The 21,503-nt window shown below is 27.8% G+C and overlaps 1 protein-coding gene across 2 annotated transcripts in view; it reads left to right on the forward strand.

Annotated features, from left to right (window-relative positions):
• The window catches only part of LOC132942468 (Ig-like and fibronectin type-III domain-containing protein 1), a 95,883-nt gene that overhangs the window by 18,250 nt on the left and 56,130 nt on the right, over positions 1–21,503 (forward strand). For both annotated transcript variants that reach the window (XM_061010878.1, XM_061010879.1), the window contains exon 2: positions 17,570–17,617. The gene's annotated coding sequence lies outside the window, so the exon portion shown is untranslated. The remainder of the gene's footprint in view (positions 1–17,569; positions 17,618–21,503) is intronic.

The raw sequence follows: 21,503 nt of genomic DNA on the forward strand, positions 1-21,503 counted from the left end.
ATATCTAGCCTACGGAGCCACTGTCTACAGATTTCATTGGCTCCGTCCTGGTTATTACTATTTGATATTCAGGTCTTACAACCAATAGTTACAATATTTTATACTTAGGTTTCTACACTAACTACACTACATATATATATATATAGAATACGATCTTATGGCTTATATAGCCATTGTATCTGTCTGTGCGTAGAGATTTCAGTAACCATGGTTTCCAATACCATTGTTGATTTTATAAAAGTATTATTCTACGATGGTTTTTGGCCTAGAAGTGTAATAATTATCTTTTATATTTTGTTTTGCTGAAATTATACTAAATAAATCTCCTATTATATTTCTGTGACAGTTATTATTATAGTTTGGTAGTATTTATTATATGTTATTTAGGCGAGTTTACCATATTTTACTAATGTAAATTTGAGATTGTATATATAATGAATTTGATTAGTTAATTTAAAAGGTAATATTGTAATATTGTAATATTGCTTAATTTTAGACATATTTCATTTTGGATAAATAACTTATATATAGTTAAGTACATATTATACAAAACAAAAACTTGGAATGTTTGTAAAACGTGCTTTTAATTTCTTGTTTATTTTTGTTATTATTATAATAATTAAAAATACAGATTTACTTCTAGACATCTAATATAATATTTATTTTTTAAATTTTTTTTCTAATTAATTAATTAACTTAAGTAGAAACGTAAAATAAATATTGATCCATTAGCGCTACATTTGTGTGTTAGTGCCGAATTCTGAACTCGTCTAATATTGTCTTGCATTATGTTTTCTTATACTGAATAATAATTATTAATATAATTAGTATTATTGAATGACTTTGTACAATTAATGTACTTTCAATTAACTAGGATCTTTCAACGTTTTCAAAACTACTGTTGGGTATCTAAATTTTATGAGTTTTATAAAGTGTTTTGTATTTTTATTTTTTAAACTATAGCAAAATAATTTGACGGATTATTTTTATATGATTGTGTTGTAAATTTCCTATTTTCGTCTTGACTGTAAGGTAGTATTTTACCTTATACTTGGAAATTACTGTGAAAATTGAGAAGTAAAATGTTTGAAGGATGAAACTTTTTCTCCCTAGCTTCTACTTGACAAATTACAACAATAAATTGATGACCCTTACATGTACACGAAAGTCACGTATAGCTCCAGAATGTAAAGGTGATGTATAACAAGAAAAATTTATTGTTGAGAAAACATTAGGTATTCATTAATGACGTCTAATTGTTATTAAAATATTCTTCAAAACGATGAAAAGTGTACACAAATTAAACACAATAAGGTTTTGTAGACATTTCATTCTATTCAATTTATTTACTATACCAGAACCTATCTATCATTAAATTGACCTGGAAATAAATTATTGCTACCGTAGTATTCATACCCTGAAATATTTGAAAGGTTTAACCAACCTTTAACCTATAACGCAAGGAATGTAATATGATGAGTAGTTTTGTTATTCATTTATTTTCTAGATCGTTGGGTATTCAATTCGTTTTTTGCGTTAGGAATGAATTGAAAATAAATGACGAAAAATATATTTCTGTTATTACTACTAGAAACGACCGGGGTTTCGTCAGTGCGTTTGTTTGATATTGAATAGAGGCAGCGTAGAGCTTCCGTCTTTTACGAGCATTTATCAAAATGGAGAATTAAATTTTATATTATGTGTGTGGATTTTCGATTTTAATGTAGTTCTGCAAGCATTTAATATCACATTTGAAAACTCTCAGAAATAAAAAAAAACTGAAATGAATATGAATTTTTGCCTCTTACTAATTTAATTTAGTAACAAATATACGTCATACCTAATATGTTACGCGTGAATACTGAATGAATAATATATTATAATCAGCTACAATTTTCTTCTGGGTTATCAATGTTTGACAATTGTAAAATTAATTAATAATACAATTGATACTTGTAAGAGTTAAATCTTTCTAGTTTCTACATTTTATTCGACGAGGACACATGCTTACAAAATAATAAGGCTAACGAACTCGTTTAGGTAGTACATAATATTTTTACGAATAGAAAAAATAAAACAATACTAGAAAATATGGGAGTCATTACAGTATATTATTATTATAGTAGAGCATAATATATATCGTTTCTGTTTCTAGTCGGACGACGTTTTTCCAACTCGACGAACACGACAACATATTATTATTATATAATGTAACGAACAAGTATACAGCCAATAAGTATATAGTACATAGCGGAATAATATACGATGCCAATACACGGGGGACGTGTTCGATTAGCTTTCATACAACGATTTTAGTACCTATTTTACCACAAACACCCTCCTTCCGACGTCCCGTGCATTTGGATTTATAGTTTGGATGAAAACCAGCACCGCGCATACAGGGTGATGAGCATTAATCGTCACCATTTGATTAATAATTACTATGATTGAAAATCGCGTGCTCGTCATCAATAATAATAATAATATAATATCGCCGTGTCTGCTGTTATACGGGTGTTAATGACCAAAGTATAAAACACGACGAAATAATAATATCATAATGCATTTTATCTGTTTGAATTCGACGACACTGCAGTGTTGCGTACCTAAATCAATATAGGTTTATGAATTTATAAAATACCTATCAGATAATAATTGTGATTACATTATTATGTTTTTGCGACAACATGGCTCAGACTTTTCACACGCGCGGCAAGCCTTGCTGCACTATATTCTCGAAAATAGTTTTAAATTTGTTTCGCGGCTCGTCGCCAACACACGGTACATATTATTTCCTGGCAACGTGAATAATAATCAACAAGTATGCAACTGAGTATGTGTACACTGATATTCGGGATTTATGAGCTAAAAAGTAACTCGCGGTGGACTAAATCAATATAGTAATAATATAAAATGATTATGAATAACGAGCGTACTGACTACTGACACGCACAAACACACTATGGATACCAATAATATTGAGTATATTATACTTTTATATTATATTCGATTCCTCGACGCCCTCGCGGTATGCTTAGGAAACACCATTTTTTTTTTCTGGTACCTATCGATTTCAATATTTTACGCGTATAATATCATAATGTCACCGCGATAATGGTTTGTACATTTTCTCCTCACTCAACAGTGGTTCAATTATAATAATTCAATTTTAAACTGTACACAGGTAGTATGTTTTATATTTTACGCGTCTGTCCATAATAATATGATACAAAAACAAACAATTTATTATTATCGATTAGGTATCTGTCGTCGAAATCAAAATTGTTGGCATCGTCCGACACTAATAACGAGCTTATATAATATTATATTATTGCGCAGATGGTATACACGGTCTTAAAACTAAACAATGCCTCGAGTGATGTTTTTGTCTCAATTTTTATTTTTGGTCCAACACGTTCTTTTAGGGCTGGTGATAATAAAACGACCCTGTAATACCCCCGCAAGCATCGTATGCGTTCGTGGGATTATCAACATCGGCCGAGAGTATAGAATACCTATAGGGCGTACTACGACGCGTATTATAATACATATATAATATTATATGTGCCTATATTATGTCCTATAGGGTCGTCGGACTTGCGCGAATTCCGACCATCCCCCTTGGTGGGGGTGAACTTTATACGAATACATATTATGTATGTATATACGTATAGGTAGGTATAATATAATAACGAGTCCAAACAACGAAATGCGCTAAATTATTCAAATGGCACGTGCAATTACCGAGGTCACGGGACTCAGACAGCCGGTGGTACCTATATATATATATCTGTATAATAGTATAATGGTAATAATAATAATATAAATGCAGGTGCGGTCGGAGTGGTATATACCACTAGCTATATATAGGTATATAGTATATTATTATTGTGGATCGCGGATCCCATTCGGACGGAATTCAATATATTTTTATTTTTTATTTTGACAGGTTCGAACCCGCGCGGGTGAGAGACGCCAATAAAATAATAAATAATATTATATTATATTATATACGTACTCCGCGCCGCTGCCGTTTGAACATATTTCCTTTTGATGCGATACCGTATTCTCTCCGCCATCTCTTCTTCACAACAGCTCCACGGTCTCCCGTACTCACCCGTTCAAATGTTTTCTGATTGCGGTGAGCTCCCAAAACCTTTTGCTTTGTGATGCACCTAAATACTTTTATTTTTCCTTCATATATTTTCCACCTTTCCGTATTTCTTTACTCGTATAATATATCTTTGTGTATATATATATATATATATATATCGATCACCGTGGTATAGCCCAGTCATCTCGGTCCTTTTGTGTTTGTGCACCGTGCACAAACAGTCGTTTTACAAAAGCTTCGCCACGAGACCCCCTTTTTTCCTTTATTTTTTTTACATTTTTTTCTTCTGGTCTACATGATAGATAATTTTTGTTCAATATTTTGTATTCAGTTTTCGGAATGTTCCGTTATTTACTCAAGTGTACGTGTTACCTAATTTTTAGGTGGACTTACATTATTTTATCAGGCACACGGCGGCGAGCGCATGACAACGCGTTGTATTATATTGTCTGTATATAGCACGACTTTTTCTGCACGTACCTTCCAACCTAAATCATACTGTTACTATATCAAGTACCAGTCGCAGTTTCCAGCCGTTTATCAACCGGAATAAACACTCGAATAAAACAATCGCATTATTTAAAATAATATAATTCGTCGTGCTCAAAAATATGGAGGCCCTGTATTGTGTGGGGTAAAAAAATGTGAAAACTACTGCAACCGTGGGAGTGCGCGAAATACTTCGTGGTGCTCGTCATAAGTACATTTTTATCCATTCGGGTTAGAATAGGCTCTTAAAGTTGGCACTTCACTTCTCCGTTGACACAGTAAATTATTTTTACTATTATATTTAGTTGCTCATCTCTATACAGTATACGGGATATTATTATAATCTGACCTAACCCAGAGGCAATATATTAAAGCGATTAAACAATAAAATCCTAATTTTTTGTTGACTGTTTTTATTCCCTTTGCAGTGGAAATTATACTAATTAATTCCTTTAAGTGCCATCAATTTAATTAAATGGGGTCTTTTAATTGAGGCATTATTAGTTACAATGATTTTTAATAATATTTTCAACTTTATTATTATTTGTATACCTATATATACAATATAACACTTATAAATAGTGAAGTATCATAAAATATGTTATAATGTTATCAGACTAGGTTAGAGACTCAAAGCATTTGTTTATTTTTGTTGGCTCAACTATTATAAGAACAAGCTGAGATCTATTAAACTTAAGTCATGTTACCACAATACCACGATTTCGAATATGAAATTTGAATGTGCTTATTTTTACTTATATCGGTTGGTTCTTTTTATAATAGTTTTTTTGATTATTTTGGTGGGATTTTTTTGCATTTTTTCTTCTTTGAGACGACGTAGCTTAGGTGAAGTAGCAAGGGGACAAACACTCAATGGTTTTTGTAGTATTAGTAAAATATATTCAGTACAGGCACAAATACTTACAGTATTTTATATAAGAAAGAAAAAAAAATATGAAAGTCTATGGTGGGAAACCCTATTTTATTTAGTTTGAAGAAGGGGGTTACCATTTTAGATTCTAAGCGGAGTGATCTTACAATGATGTATATTTTTAATTTTTTAATTATATTTTTTGCGTTTGGGTACACGATAAGTAGACGCAATAATGCTCAAATTTTCAACGTCAGTATCTTGTTCGATGGGAAAGTGAATGTAGTTAGTGAATTGAGGAGGTCAAAATTCCTCAGAAAAAATAGAAAAAAATTGAAAAATGAAAATGTCAGTAAACAGCTCAAAACAAGTCAAAATATTTTGAAAATGTTATAGTGTATAGAAAATGCTAATATTAATTTTTACCCACCAAAGTACCAAGTAGATTTTCCTATCAGAAAAGATACTGTTGAAGTTAATCTAAGTATTTTTACTGTCCTAAAAAGTGATAACAGACACAAATAAAAATAATAAAGAAACATACAATATCATTGTAAAACCAATACATTCATCGCTCTGCTCAGAATTTAATATCTTAGACTGACTAACCGTCTTCGCTCAGAATTGTTTTTCGTATAGGTACCTATACAATGATATGTATATATATCAGAATTCAAATTTACTACCATCTGGCCCACTTGTAACTTACTATGTACAGTAAAGCGACATCTACTTACCTACTTTTTGAGATGGATTTTTTTTAGCTATTTCCAATGTTTTCCATGAGTATTTTTTGATAATAATTGTAGGTGCTGACTTCTGGACTAATCATAGGGTGGATATGTATCTAATGCCTATATATATTTTTATATTTTATGTTTATAACACCTTATAAAAACTACTGAAATTTAAAGTTTCCTTTTGAAACATTGTATACATCTATATATTTTCTTATTAAAAATAAATGTTATGTTAGTACTTAGTATAACACATCAATATGTATGTGCTAATAAAATATTAGCTCGTTAAAACGAACAGTAAAGATTATAATACATTTGGGTTTTGGATGTATTTATGTAACTTATGTACTTGGCAACAGCTTTTTTTAAACACCCAAGGGGTTAGTTCGTATAGGATTGGGTTATTTTCTTGCGTCCATGTTTATAAAACTTGAAATCCGATCTACATTTCGCTTTATTTATTCAAATTTGTTACGATTATATAAACTATTTCATTTGTTTTTCAATTCCATTTGCAATATAAATAAAAGCACCGTTGTGTTTATAGTCCGAATGAAAATTACAGTATAGTAGAAAAATGAAAAAAATAATTGGTTTTGAATCTTGAGGAAGCTTGATTAGAAACAAAAATAATATCTGTTCAAAATTATAAATAATATAATTTAAAAATATATATTTTGCAGGTGAAATTGTTGAAATTAAATAAATTAGTATAGATACCTATGTACTATGTATGTAAATATAACTATCTATGTATAGGTGTTTTTTAAATTATTATTTACAGATACTTAAATTTAATATTACAAATTTAAATTAAGATCGATAAACTCAAACATTCTTCATTTCTTCAAGCTCATAGGGTTTATTGGGTGGATTTTTTCGAACAAGTTTGTACGGAACATAAAATATTTGAAAAATACAATAGTAGAAGACGTAGAGTACCGAGATAAAACTTTGTACTGGATATTTTCTCCGCGTACTATTTTTCACAGCCCTAGGGACCGAGAAAGCTCGCTTACTCGAAAATATCCGTCGCCGACTCGTTATAAAATCCCGCGCCGGCTAGTCGGTATTCGGTTCTTATAAATACAACAGCTCTCAACTGCAACATTTCGGACGTTATTAATAAATGTTTATAAGTTATAACTTATAAAGTAATAACAACGTTTACTCGACTTCTCAAGAGCTTATTATTGCATAAGATGTTCATTACTCGACAGATACCTAAATCAGCTCATAAAACAAAAATATTGTGTTTGCCATCGTTATTGCGAAAATGATGATGCTGTTCCTATCGTTATTTCTGTTATTTCTCTAAATTTGTTCTCCCTGATAAAATATCAAGTAATTAAATTCAGTGTCAACTACAATTTTGTTGATGAAAAAGAAAATAGTATTTAATGTCAAATGTTTTGACAGTTTTATTCTTATATTTATATTTTATCACGTCGCTACTTCACGCATCGTCAGACGCGCAACACTGCATTATCTTCCCGCACTTATCGCTTACGCGCGTGCTGTTCTTGGCGCCTGAGTGTCTGACGACGTTTCTATAGGAACGCGTACTGCTTTGATCTTGGCGCGAAAACACGATACTGTCACGTGCAAAATGGTTATTTAGTATCGACACAGATCCTGAGTTCTGAACGCGGTATATTGGTACATTGTCGGTGCACGCCGTGTATGTAGTAGTTACCTATATCACTACATGGTATAGGTACCTACTTTTATATATACCTGTGCTACAGTGAAAGGCCATACCTACGTATATTAATTAAATGCTTCTATTGATCTGTGGGATAAACCGACGGTCCGGTGTAAAATAAATAGGTAGGCACTGTAATTGTATCGTTCCAAGTGCTAACTTTCTGAGGGATGTCAGTCTTTTTTAGATTCTAAGATGAGCTACTACAAATGTGTTGATTTTACAATGGGTTTTTTTTAAATTTTAAATTTATTTTTCTGTCTATAGAGAAACTTTTTACAATAGAAAAAAATGCTTCAATTTTTAACTTTGGGGGTGGTTTATTGAGCAGTATCTATATTTTAAAAAATAATCGTAAATTACATGAAAAAATTACGAATATTTGTTAAAATTTAAATATTGTTATTAAAATAATTGTGTGGTTACCTTGGTTACCAAAAAGTTAGACAGTCTTTGCTGAGAATCGTTTTTTGAATATGATGATAGTTACATCATTGAATTTAAATTTAAGTAATTTAACAGTTAATACATCCATTACAGTGACCCAATCAATGATGAGGTACACTCGAGTACCTATAATTACTGTACAACAGAGCAGTTACCTACTTACCCACTTTTATTCTATGAATGTAACTTTTGTGCTTAGTGTAATGTAATTAATGTTTTTTCTATTTTATCAAAAATTAATAAAAAAATATTTAAATAAGTAATTTTTATTACATGTTGGTGATTGGAATAACTTATAACTGTAAAAGCACTCTAATACCACCCGAGAAGTAAAATATGGTAAAACATATTATTTTGAAGAGATTTTAATTTTAAATAGTTGTATTACGGCCATTATTTTTTGGTTATATTCGTTATTATATATATATATAAATTCTACATTTTATAATTATTAAGTACCTTTGTGGCTATTTATAATCATTGTTATTCAAATGTTAGGTTTTTTTTCTCTTAAGTATCAGTTTAATGCATTGAACACAATGCCCATTGTATTTACACTACCGTGTGAATTATAAAACTTAAAGTTTATTTATAAAATTAATTTATAATATTACGAGCAGAACCATATTTATAAAACTCGTTTAGGGAGTTAATGCTCTTTCAAAATGACGCCGAATGATGTGTTTTTTATTACTTAAATGAACTCTCTTAACTCTTAAGTTTCCGTTTTTTCCATTATCGAATTAAACTGTTATTTCGCCTCGTTAAAACCCAGTACACAGGAAAATGTGGGATATTAGAATTTCGATGTTAAGGAATTGAAAACATTACAGTGTTAATTATGTTTATTGGTACCTAATTCAACATTTTTATGTGATCATTATGATTAATATGGATTCAAAATTCATTTTTGATTAGTTATTAGTTACCTACAACGAATTAAAACTTTTATACAATTTGGTGTTATAATTTATATGGCATTTTTTTACATTTTAAAGTTTAATAATTACAAAAAAAAATTACAGCTAGTATTTAATACTGCGATTTGAAATATTTAAAAATATTCATTATGCTCCTAAAGTCTTAAATTATATCAGATTTAGATATTGTATTTAACATATCATTGAATAATTTTGATTTTAATGTGAGATTTAAATTATAATGGGTAATATTGCGGATAATATATTTAGATATTATACGCATAAGTAAAAATAGTAAAAAGAGAAAATCTTTTTGTAAGCCGAACCTCACTGTTTATTTTCATCCCTTTTTATTTTTAATGATGTATATGCTATGAGTTTATACTGATAATTAAGTTTACTGAAGTATCACAAAATAAAAATAAAAGGTCAGCAAAAATAATTTTTGAATTTAAGTCCAAGGTAGATAGTTTACACAAAAAACATTAAGTATAATATGTGTTATACTTATCATGACACCTAAATATCCAATATTCAACTCACGTAACATATTTAAATTTGTTGTCATTATCGACCGAAATGTAAATATATGATGATTTATTTAATCTTTCAGTTTAGGTAAAGACATTTTTTTTAAACTTTTTATCATAACAGTATGTTTTCACAATATTATGGAATTTCCTCATTAAGTGGTACATTGGTAGAAATTATTAAAATGTTATCTAAATTCTGAGTTTAATACCTATTATACATATTTTAATATTATAGTATTATAATATAATATTTTATTATTTTATATATTATTATGACGTAATATAATAAGGAGATATTATAAGTATCTGAGACGCACCTAACTTTACTTACTTAACCTTAACTTTTATAAACATGCCAATTCTCTATTTTATACTACATATTAACATATATAGTACACAGTAATGTTAGTATACTATGACACCCAATTATTTTAATAGAACATTTATTTAAAAATACAAATTTAATACAAAATAAATAAAACTACTACTATAATAGTAAATAGTGCCTATAGGTATATGACTTTCCTTTCAACGTTGATAAAATATTCAAGAAAAATCTTAGATATTATTTGATTATATAGTTTTAGCCTTTTAGATTTATGTACGATATACCATCACAGTCTGATACTAGGTACCATTGATTATAAATAATAAAATATTAAATTACGGTACGAATGATTCCTTAATGAATATTTATTCTGTAATAGAATAACAGATAACATATTATATTTCTATTGTGTCCGTCCGACAGTCCATCTTTATTATTTTCGTTACCGTGGTTAATAAAACCACTGTCAATTTTATAAAAAGTATTAAACTATAATATTAACATTAACTCTCTTGGAACATAGACCCTAGAACTTAGAAGATGTATTATTATATTTTTATTTATTTCAAATATTTAATTCGTCAACCTTCTACATTATTTCCTAGATCTATTATAATATTATGTACTTTGACATAGCAACATGTTTTATTACAATATTATAATTTATTATTTTTTCAATTTTACCATATAAAAGGTTAATATTTTATTTTACTTACGTCACCTATTTTCTTCAATAATTGTAAAAAATACTCATTATTTTGTTGACCTGTTTTCATTAATATTTATGTATGGTTTAAATATTGTTATGTATACACATAATATTTACTTATATTTGTTTCGTTCTACTCTATATGTTTATTTTGTTAAAATTCTACACATGCCATGTTAATACAACCAAGTCCTTAGATTTGAACTTTTATTCGTTTAACTACTATAATACACAATTTATATATGTATATTGTATATATGTATTACAATATACTGAAACATGGGATATGAATATCTATACTAAACACTTACCTATAAGTCCAGCAGCGACTATTTGAAACTGCAATAATATATACGTACCTACATAATTGTATTACATATTAAGATATTATATGGGTATAATAGGTACTCTCATAGTCCCATAGTATGGCATAATATTGTGATACGGAATAAAATACCAAATTCGATAATAATAATAATAATGATTTGGTAGTAGATATTATAGTATATAATAATATTATTATTACATCGATGCTGTACATAATAATAATACCAATAAAATAAAATATACACTAATATAATATTGTTATAATATATGTTATAAACGCTTACGACAGTTTTACACAGCCGACACGCGTGTAAAATAAAAATCTAGAGCTATGATTTCGGGTGTGTAATAAAACATAATAATAATATTATTATTACAATACAATACCCAGCTACCTCCGCACATAATAATAATAATATACTATATTGTTATTATTATTATTATTATTATTATTGTACGCTCGTCGCCGCTCAGAGGTAAAATAATATAATAATATTGTGTATGTACAATTTCGCGCAGGCCGCTGCATCACAAGGCGATGGCTTTTGCTTCCGATATTTCCAAATAGGTACTTAGTACACGGAGGCAAGTGGGTTCTGCCGTGAATGACATAAACATAACAAAGTAAACATACTATTATTACTATGCAGATAGGTACACCGCGATGTGAATTTATTTTTATTCCAATTTAACAGCGCGCGCGCGCGCGTGTGCCCGCCGCCGCGGTAGATGTCGATCTGTCGTCGCCGTCGACGTTCACGCGGTTTACCTTTCGAAAACTCGTCCAAGGTCAATATCGTCGTTGTCGTCGCCGCCGCCGCCGCCGTCCGGCGTGACCGCGCCAAGCGCCCGCACAGGTTGCGACACGCGAAACCGGCAGCGGCTCAGCTGTGCGGTAAATTAGCATAAACGCGCCGTGACGGTTAACCGCATTGTGTTAGCCGCCGCCGTTATTATGGGATTGACCCAAAGACAATATTACGCCGTTTATAGTAATAATAATAATAATAATAATAATAATAACAACAATAATAATAACATATTCTTTGTGCGTGTGTCGAGGTAAATATACGCATTTTTCCTCCTCGTGATAATATTTCCATCGTCAGTTCTCCGCGTCACGTCGTCTCGCTTCTACGACGACACACTAATATTTTAACACGTTTATAGTGTTATTATGGCAGTAATAACAATAATATATAATAAACCCATTACCTATCGCTATATTATTATGATATCTGTACCTACACATATTATGCGTCTCACGCATATAATATGTATTATAATACAGGTCCCTACCTATAGCGTCGTCACTGTTTCACACGACGTTGGCGTCCTTAAATTGTCCGTACCTATTATGATTATTATTTGGTAAAAATTATAAAGTACCAACGATACAATATACTATGAAGAATATAAAACTCTGCATATGGTTACTTATGACTTTTTAATTGTTTTTTTTTTTTATTTCTAAACTATTTTTTTCAAAGCGATATCTTGAACGCAAACAGTACAGACGGTTTGGAGAAAAAGATAACGGGTTTGATAGCAAAACACACCACTACTACACCAGTATAGAATTACAATTATTTGGGTTGAAAATAAAAAAACCTCAAAGTAAATAATATTTTAGGTACCTACAGTAAAGTTGAAATTTCATAAAATATAGTAATATAGGATGTTCCTATATAATATACGTATCTTAATTAACTTTGAGCGCAAAGAAGTTGTTTACAAACGAGAAAGTACCTATACTAAGAAAAAAGGACTTTGATTAAATAATTCCTTAAACTATAAAGTAATCTTATCCAATTTCTACCGAATCTCAGTGAAGTATTTCTCTCATACTCTTCGTAAACCGAGTAAATGTTTTTAACCACCTTTAAACATATAAAAATTAACGACTATAATATATAGTATGTTAAATAGGATGTGGTACCTATGCGAATTGTACCTGATATTAGTCTGAAATATATTTAACTATGGGCCCAAAATTATCTTTATCCGGACTTGAATGTTAAACACCTATTATAGTAATGTAGGTAGGTACTAGTGTCTATTATAGTCGTATATGTATCACATCCTTAATGTTTAATGAAATCTAAACGTTATGTGTACCTAGGTAATAAAGACAATAATATGAATTAATGTAGTATAATTAGTTCAATTGCACAGAACAATATATTTGAGTTGTCTAAATGTATATGAATAATGAATATAATATTAATAAACATAATAACAATAATATGATGGTTATTAGGTATTAATGTATTATTTACTCAGTAACAAGAAGTAAAATCCTCAACTATTAATGTAAGGATAACATTTTATGAATAAATAAGACCAGCTATAATAAATGTTTAGATATTATGTATTTAAGTTTCTATTAAGAAAAAAAAAATTACATTAAATGAAGATTGTGTTTAAATATTCTATTATTCTCAAAAAAGTATAGTATTATACATATTACAGCTACTTATAGCTATTTGTGAAATTATAAACTGTAAAAAAATTATATAATACTATTATACCAACATAATGTATTATTAACTGTTGATAAGTTTTATTGGAATTATGCGTTAAAGAGTTCTTTCAAGAAATCTTTAGAAGAGTGTACAGGAATTTTAGTGCTTTTATAAAAAAAAAAGTCCCTTTAAAGGTTAGATACAACTAATATATTTATTAAAGAAATTATTAATTGTGTTATAAAGTTATACATTTTGACATTTTGTCAGTCGAGACGTGCTTATTTTTGTTTCAGGTATAATATTATTGTGTTTGTAATAAATATTTATGAAAAACATTTTTATTGCTCACTCCCTAACTCTTTGAAAATAATATAAATATTTGGAAATTCAACTTTTTTAATTGTTGTATTTAGGTCATGACTTACCTACAACAAAAAAGTCGAAACCATATTATATTCATTCAATTAGATTGTTTTGTTGTAAACAAGACTTTTATTGGGGAAATAAGGATAAATACCTCGAGAAAAACATTTACCATTGTTAAACTTGAACATAGAGCTTTTTAAAGGGTTTTTTTTAACATTGTTAAGTAATCATGTTCGTTAGTTTTAATTAATAAATTACATAATGTTTTGTTTGATATGATTAAAAAAAATTGTAAAAGAATCATTGAATTAATGTCATATATACACACTTGGCTATACTTTTAGTTTAGGCCTAGGTGGCTACTGGCCAGGTAGCCTAGGTACTAGGCAAGTATATAAATATATAATATTATATATACATAAACTATTTACTATTTACTTATTAACTCAAATTACAATTATTTTAATATTAGCTGAACATAATATATTAAACGTAACTTAAAACTTCCAATATATTGTACATAAAAGCGTTTTATAAGCAAAAATATTTTTGAAATTAAAAATATTGTCATTTGAGTAAAAAATTAAAGTCGATTGTGTAATTCATTGTGGTTCTATGTTAAATAACTTTCACGATTTTTAAACGAAATTTCTTTAAACGTATAACGTTATGTATTATTTATAAAAATAAATGACAATAATATAAGTATTGTATTTTATAACTATTAAAATAAAATTGATGATTAAAACAACTAACTACTGATAATTTATGTACTTGTCTTTTATCTATCAAAATCTGATACATGTAGGTAATGGTGGTATAGTATTTAACATGTATACACGGTACATTTAAGTTTTAATTACCTACAGTTGGAAAATGTGTTATACATTGCAAAAATAATATTTAAATTTAATATAATATGAATACTTATAATTGTTAAAAATGTAAATACCTACATTGGAATTTTAAAATTAAAAACAGAAGCTAAATCAATGAAAAAATTATGATGTTATTTTTGTATTTAATTTAATTATAATGTATAATGTGTTAGTGTTATACTACAATATTAGAGATACCAACAATAAATTATGCATTTTTGACCCACGAAAATATACCTAGTTATCCTTTGCAACTGCATTAAATAATAATATATTATATTATATAAAAATAATGGACTATTTAATAATTTTTATAATTTGAGACTTATTTATGTATTTTGTATTCATACTATTTACTTTATGTTAGGTATACGTAGTATCAAATTTAGTATCATAAATCATAGTATAAATTATAGAAGAAGAAACACTTGTATTATTATTCTGAATTCTGATTTACAATGTTATTATTTTTTACTCACAAAAGTGTAACAATTATATTTTTGGTCTAATATAGTGATCGTACACTCTCCCCTTTGCTACGCTTCAATTAACAGCAACAAAGATTAAATTAAGATCCCCAGAGTGATTACTTTTATGCGATTTAGTTGTTGGCTATATGTCATATTCGTTGTTCCTTCTTATGGAATTTATTGGCTACATCCGCAATTCCCGTACACAACAGTAGTATATTTACAATAACAAGAAACTAACATTATTTTTACTGACGATATAATATGAACATTATTTGAGCACGTTATGCAATGGGTTTACGTTTGCAAACACATTTAGTTGATCGTATTTTTCTAACAGTATTATGCTTTTATGTTTGGCTATATTTTAAGTTATTCATGTATTTATTATTTTACCTTTAGAAAAATTATAATATTTTTAATACTTGCTAATAATCTCTTTACATTATAATTTTATTTTATTATGATTATGTTATACGGAACAGAACAAATTATTACAGTAAGCACATACAGATTGATCATAAAATATAACTTTATTTTTCAATACATTTTTTATTAGGTAGGTACGGCTCATAAATACGTAATATATATTATATTGTAATAGATTTTAAGCGTATTTTTATAACTACGAATACTGGGAAATGTTAAGTTTTCAGATAATTTAAATGATTACGGTACAAGTGAAAATATTATTTACGTTTGCAAAATCTACTTTAAAAATAGTCTTAAAGCTCTTTAAAATGTTGAACGAAATAAAATATAATAAATTACAATTATTTTGATATCACTATAGGTAGATAAAAAGTTCATTTTTCTGAGCAGTTTGTATCTTAGAAATGTATTATAGTAAAGTTGTGCATCGTGGATGTATTATTTGAGTCGCACTATTTTCTGCAGCATTGGATAAATCAAACATTATTATAATCACTCATATCGTATTTCGTATCAAAAATAATTAAATTCTCGTGGTAAGAATTACATTATTATGTTTTCAACATAATATTATCAAACAAAGAATATTGCAAGATATAGTATACCCAAAAGTATTAACTGACAAGCGTATGTTTCGTTATATTTTCTACGATGGAAGCATTAGCGAAAAACGATCAGTATTGATAAATGACTTTGATTTTTCACCATCGTCACAACTCACAACATTACCATTGGTGCTGTCGAATATATTTTATTATTGTATTCAAGGTCGTATCCATATCAACTTGTCGAGACAACTAGTCATACCGGTATATTAATGCAGGTCGTTAACCCGAATGCGAAACTCTTAGAATCAACCACCTCTTCGCTAATTGCATATTATAATATTTTTCCAGTCAAATTGGAGTTATTATCCACCTGCAGCACACTATATATGTACAATAATATAATGGGTATACGTTATTCGTATTTGCATGCCCACAATAATATTATAATACAGCGTTATTCGTATTTGCATGGCCACTGCTGCTATAACGTTATAATTCGTATTTGCATGCCCATTATTTTTTTTTTTTTATGGATACATTATTATTTTAGGAATCGAGTTTCATCATAACCGAATCATGTCCACGGCACACAATTATTGCCGTCTACGAGTACTAACTGCAAACACGTGTAGGATTTACACAATAGTTGTCGTGAATATACACGCGCAGATAACATAGGTATATTATTATTATATACCTATATGTAACATGCAGATTTGTATTGTTGTACGATAATGTCCTGGCGGATAGTTATGTTTTAATTTCCCCATCAAACTATGTACTGCAAAATTATGTCAACAACAGTAATTTTTCGTTGTGCGCGACTTGCATCACAATATATTCGCGCGAAATTGTAACGAACTAATATCATACAAATAATAGTAATAATATACCATCTGATTGTACATACCCACCTATTTTACAGTAAACAATTAAAATATATAAGTGTCAGCCGTTATAAACGTGTAGTCCAGAAGAAATTTCATGTAATTATAATATACAAGAGCAGCTTTTGATAGGTCGGTGTTTGTACGTCTTACATAGGTATATATTTCATCTGTAAATTGTATGAGCCCTCTCTAAGCCTAGTGATGAATGGCATGTAAGACAAATACCCTCGTATTATATTTTCACGTACGGTGAATAATAAAAAGTTGTAAATAAAAAAACTGACTTTACAATTTATGAAATGAAATATTTTATTTTATTATTGTATTTTTTCAGGAATTTAGTTACAAGCCACCGGACCAAGAATCTATGCCATAAACAAATGTAAGTTATACGTATATTTTACAAATAATTATTAAGTTTAGTACAGTTAATAGTTTTATCGGAAAGTGAGGCTAAAATATATTTACCCAATTATGATAGAATAACTTTAATTGACTAATACTAAGAATTTTTGGATTTTACAAAAAACAGAAAAAATGTAATCGTTAAAACTTCTTTAGTGAAAAAATATCTCGACGAGTTTTACAAAAGTTTGGTCCATAAATCACAATTTTTTGTGGGGGCGAAAAATCTAATAGATTATGTGAACAGTAGTTATAGTATAAACTGTAAAGAGGTCTTCTTATCTTCGGAAGTTTATTATGTCTGTATCGAGTTTGACTGTTAGCCGCGTTTGGTTAATAAAACTAATTGGTTTTTTTTTGTGTGTGTGTCTAGATAAATAATTCATAAAACCAATAAACTATAAAAAAGTAAATAATGATTAAACGTTTTTATAATATAAATATAATTTATAGGACGATTTTTTTTTGTCCAAAAAATATGAAATAACTTCCTTATTGAAACCATATATTGATTTTTCAAGTTATGAAGTGCACACGATGTCACGGAAATGGCTCGACGGAATCATGTTGAATTTTATTACACAGGTTTACGGTAGTATTTCGTAGTACATTACTGGGGTCATACTTCGATCTGACCGTAAAATCCCGCAATAGTTTTTAAAATGTCCAATACCGCCACTTTCGGTTTTAAAACTAAAACCCTAGTGGATTACGACGAATCGGTTATTATTCCCAACAAAAATATTGATGTGTGGAAACGAAAATAAAACGTGAGCACTACTGATCAGTTATCACTTTATTACAGCTCACTATGTTAAGGTATAAGGAATAAATCTTTGATATAGGTAAAAGTTATTTTTATGTTAGGTACGAATTAATATAATAATATAGGTACTTGTATATTTTATTCAAAGTGTATAGTAAGTTTACAAAGATTTAAAAATACAAATACTTCGATAGTAGAGTAAATTAAATTGAATTACAATTTGAGTGCGTAAACGTTTTCAAAAAAATCTTTCGATTAACAATAAACAATAGTTATGTTTTGAAAATAGTAATTTGTATCGCCAACAAGATTTAAATGGTAAAAAAAGTATTTGAAAACATAGTCATAAAATATACTTAAAAATTGTATAGTAGTTAAGGATACTTAAAAGGATAAAATCACTCTTGGTGAATCTCTATATATATTATTTCATAAATTCATATCTCCATTAATCTTATATTTAGGTAAAACAAATATAAACTAAATAAAAAACAATCTATTTCAATTTTAAAATTAAACTGAATTTATTTTGGCATCAATCTGACTTATATTTAATTGTTTTTTTTTCTGCGTACAGATTTAATATTTCTAAAATGTATAATGGTTTTTTTTAATTATATCATTAAAAATACGAAAATTGTTTACAAAATAACGTAAGTCTCATTTTGTATACATAAAATAATTGTTTTATATTATGTTATTTAATAGAAAATATTATAATAATATTATTATACTATGGTATTGCATTTAATATCGTGTGACAGTATTATGTTACTAAAAATCATATTTCTTCTACAAACATCAAGTCCTTAGTATTATTCACGTACAAATACTGAAGTACCTATTAATTTTAAATTGTATATTTGTATACGTGACATTTATTTTGTATAAAATATGGTTTAACGTATTAATATATAAACACATATCTGTACGTGTATGTTAGTATGTATATACAATATATTATACTAATAATTAGTAATTATTACTAAAAACTAAAAAATACGTAATATCGAACATTTGGAAATAATACACGGGTGTTCGTATGTTATAAAAAAAGAAAAATAGGATAATACTACTTATCGGCTATCCTTCATTCATTCAACCTTTAGGATTTATCGACGGGTAGGTACTGGAGATTATCTTTACACTGTGAACAAAATTAAAAACTGATAGTTTCAGTGGATGAGTAGAATTATTATTATTCTTAGGTAGAAAGAAGTTCCTAAGTAACTTATTAACTGTTAGAAGAAAAAAATACATAAGCACAAATCTTAGAAAATATATATTAATATGAATAATAATTTTATTTTACTTCGGTTGCTCTGGTTTCGTTTTATTTATACCTATATACTTAATTTAAAAAATCATTTTTTAGGAAAAAATTGTTTTGTTTTATGAGAATTAATTCAAATTATATACAAAAATACATAGTTCGAGAATGTGAGATTTTAGTTATAAAACTATTATTTTATTTTAACAAAAATTAAAAATTCCACAAATAACTTTTGAACGAATTTTTACTTAAAAATAAAAAACATAAATATAAAAATAATAATATGATTATTGATTAATAATTATTTTATAACAGTATCATAATATTAAAATCATAATAAATTAATGAAGGAATAATAGGTACTCTTAGATTCTGAGCGGAACAATAAATTTATTGGTTATAAATTATAATATTATAATGATGTTTTTTTTTGTCTATATCATCATATTTGGAGCAATAAAAATCTTTAACTTCGATTGGGGTTTCTGTTAGAAAATTGAATTTAGCTGGTACTTCTTAAAGTGAAAAATTCACCGCAATTTTGTTAATAAACAAGAAAACGAAAAAAATGAATGAAAAACAGAAATATTTACACAACACCGATTTTCGACAAATTGATTTTGTTATTTTATTGATATTCTTCAAAAACGAATAACCGTAACCATTTATTTTTACCAAATATTTATAATAGATTATTCTTGACATAAGAAGTGTAATTTTGTAAATATTTTGGCAGTTTTTAGGTTATCGATAGACATTTGAAATGTTTGACCTTTTTTAGTTTATTCCTAATTATCTATAAATTATGTAGTAAATAATTTTTTTATGCTCGCTTAATTGACAATCAAATACAAGGTTCCTCATAAATTGTTACTTCTGAAATTATAAAAACAATTTGAGCGTAAGTCCATATTAGTTACAATTTTTGCTAAATTGGTTTTAGTTATTTTTTTGTACTTAATTCAAAATATATTCGTAGGCACTTGAAACTTTTCACAGTTACGTATACACCTATACACATTATTAGCTAAACACGATGCTATTTTCAAAATATTACTGAAACCTTTTAATATATATCTGTTTAGTGTTAATAATTAACTTAAATATATAAGTATCTTTAGAAATATAGACCAACTATGCCGGCTCCCAGCTCAAATTCGTTTTTTCGTATACAATGATATTATATAGATAGTTATTTAATTCAATACCCATACTATACGCTTATACAGCAAAGTGAATTTTTTTTTATGGCTTGATATTATTAGCAGTATTATTTTTTTTGTAATTGTTATTTGTACCCATTTGTATTTTATGCACTGTGCAATATGCATAGTGCATACATATTTAAAAATGTTATTTTTAAAGGTATAAAATCGTTACTTTGATTTATTACCATTATATTCCATGAGAAGTAATTAATAAAGATTTTATAATTAATTATTTTTTAATAAAGCGAAATTAAATGATTTAATTATGTTAAGTTGTAAACGTTTTAATATTAAGTATAAATTCCAAGACAAAAAATTAATATATATAAATAATTACAGACAGAATAGAGGGATTGAGTGTTGGGCACTTAGTTCGGCGTGTTTTACCATAACAATTATGCATTCGAAAGAAATAAGAAACTATTACGTTCGTGTATTTATGAAAAGGGAGTATGGCATTGTTAGTTGACATTTCCCATAAAAACTTGTGATTAATGTTTTTTGGAATAAATAAAAACCAGGTATTGATTAAAATATTAAAAATAATTGTATATTAAATTGTTAAGTCTAATACCGAAAATTATACATTTTTATCAAATTAAATCTATAAACAAAT

The sequence above is a fragment of the Metopolophium dirhodum genome, chromosome 4 (genome assembly GCF_019925205.1).
Source record: "Metopolophium dirhodum isolate CAU chromosome 4, ASM1992520v1, whole genome shotgun sequence".
In the NCBI taxonomy this organism is placed as follows: Eukaryota; Metazoa; Arthropoda; class Insecta; order Hemiptera; family Aphididae; genus Metopolophium; species Metopolophium dirhodum.